We start from the raw sequence: 2,500 nt of genomic DNA, 5'->3' as shown, positions 1-2,500 counted from the left end.
CGTGCACACCGAGGTTAAACTTTACCGGCTCCACTCCGACTCGCCGCTCGCCCACAATTTGTTTGCAACGAAACATTTGTTTTTAATTTTGTTGGTTTGAAATTGTTTTGAAAAGGTTCTTTAAATCTAGTGGGTTTGCAACTCATAAGAGCGTCACTTTCAACGTCCCCGGCATTGGATTGAGTTTCTAAAAACAACCGTGCACACCGAGGTTAAACTTTACCGGCTCCACTCCGACTCGCCGCTCGCCCACTAGTCCGAAGGCAACAAAACATTTGTTTTTCATTTTGATGAAAATTTCTGTTTTTAAATCTTGTTGGTTTGAAATTGTTTTGAAAAGGTTCTTTAAATCTTGCGGGTTTGCAACTCATAAGAGCGTCACTTTCAACGTCCCCGGCATTGGATTGAGTTTCTAAAAACAACCGTGCACACCGAGGTTAAACTTTACCGGCTCCACTCCGACTCGCCGCTCGCCCACAAATCCGAAGGCAACAAAACATTTGTTTTTAATTTTGATGAAATTTTTTGAAAACATTGGCTTGGCAAGCCCCAATCCGCGACTATCCACCCACCGCCACCCCACACGGGTGGTTGTTGTTGCGAAATGAGGTTGTGGTCGACATGCCCGTGCATTTGAGAAGGAGTTCCTAGCACTCCATGCTCTCCCATGCCAAAAAAAAGCCTAGACAACCCCATTTCGCAACTTTCCACGCCTTTTTTTTCCTCCCTCACCCATGGCGGCGGCGTGGTGGCGGAGGCCGGATTCCGGCCACCACCGCCATGGGTGGCAGCCCCCCGACCCCGACACCAAACCCATAATACCGAGGCAACATATCGAGGCAACATGACATGGGTGTGGCGTGGGGGAAGGGGGCTGCAGCTAGGAAGGCATGGGCTGCCATGCATATGCAGGCAACACACACCCCCCTATATAGCATTTTATGCATTTAGCCCTTTGACAGGAAGAGACATCACCTATGCGCGAGGAGTCATAATGGGCTCTAAATAATTCAATACAAGGTATTTGGACGTGATTTTTTGCAGGGATACTAAGAAACATGCAATCTATGATGGGAAAAAGTTTCATAAATTTTTGAAGTCGGGAAGTATTTTTTATTATTTTTAGAAGTCGTAAAATTGAAAAAATCATTAAAACAAATCCGGGAGGAATTTTTTAGTTTTGTAAGTTGGAGAAGGTCCTAAAAATCATAGACTACTTATGGGGAGCTTATTGTGCGAGGAAATTTCAATAAAAACGGGGTTTGACAAGATTTGAAAAATTCTGTCGACATTTGAAAAAACCTGGAACCATGCTGCCGGCATGCTGCGCACATGCTGCGCGCATGCTGCGCGCAGACTGCGCGCATGCCATGGCAGGACAAGTTTCGCTAGCCTCACTGTCGACAGATGCGCAAGCTGCGCGCACGCTGCGCACAGGCTGCGCGCACGCTGCGCACAGGCTGCGCGCATGCTGCGCACAGACTGCGCGCACGCTGCGCGCATGCCATGGCAGGACAAGTTTCGCTAGCCTCACTGTCGACAGATGCGCAAGCTGCGCGCAAGCTGCGCGCAAGCTCCGCGCAAGCTCCGCGCACGCTGCGCACAGCCTGTGCGCATGTTGTGCGCAGGCTGCGCGCATGCCATGGCAGGACAAGTTTCGCTAGCCTCACTGTCGACAGATGCGCAAGCTGCGCGCACGCTGCGCACAGGCTGCGCACAGCGCATGCCATGGCAGGACAAGTTCGCTAGCCTCACTGTCGACAGATGCGCAAGCTGCGCGCACAGGCTGCGCGCACGCCATGGCAGGACAAGTTTCGCTAGCCTCACTGTCGACAGAATCAGCACGCTGCGCGCAAGCTGCGCGCACGCTGCCGGCATGGTGCGCGCACGCTGCCGGCATGCTGTGCGCACGCTGCGCGCGCGCATGGCAGGACAAGTTTCGAAAATTTCTGTCGACAGTCTCAGCAGCGCGCACGCTGCCGACATGCTGTGCGCACGCTGCGCACAGGCTGCCGGCATGCTGCGCGCAGCCCATGGCAGGACAAGGTCCGAAAAATTCTGTCGACATTTTTACGCCGTGGTAGGCTTCCGCTTCGCGTCACTTTGTCGACATTCAAGCCTACCATTTGTATTGAATTTTTCAAACCTTGTCAAACCCCATTATTCAAATGTCGAAAAATTTTGTCGACATTTTTACGCCATGATAGGCTTCCGCTTCGCGTCACTTTGTCGGAATGCATCGCATGGCGAGGCAAGGCCACGGCATGCCAAGGCGAAGGCAACGCATGGCTTGAATGGCTTGGTCAAGGCCACATCATGGGCACGGCATGCCAAGGCAAGGCGAGGCAAGCCATCCTTAGCCTCGCCTACACTCACTTTCTCGGAATGCATTGGATGATGAGCAATTCCAAGGTAAGGCAACGCATGGCTTGAATGGCTTGGTGTAGGCCACAACTTGGGCATGGCATGCCAATGCAAGGCAAGGCAAGGCAAGCCATCC

Source organism: Prunus avium, unplaced genomic scaffold, assembly GCF_965620075.1.
Source record: "Prunus avium unplaced genomic scaffold, drPruAviu1.hap1.1 HAP1_SCAFFOLD_22, whole genome shotgun sequence".
NCBI classification, from domain to species: Eukaryota; Viridiplantae; Streptophyta; class Magnoliopsida; order Rosales; family Rosaceae; genus Prunus; species Prunus avium.
The sequence above is the reverse complement of the archived record's forward strand: the minus strand, read 5'-3'. Positions refer to the sequence as shown.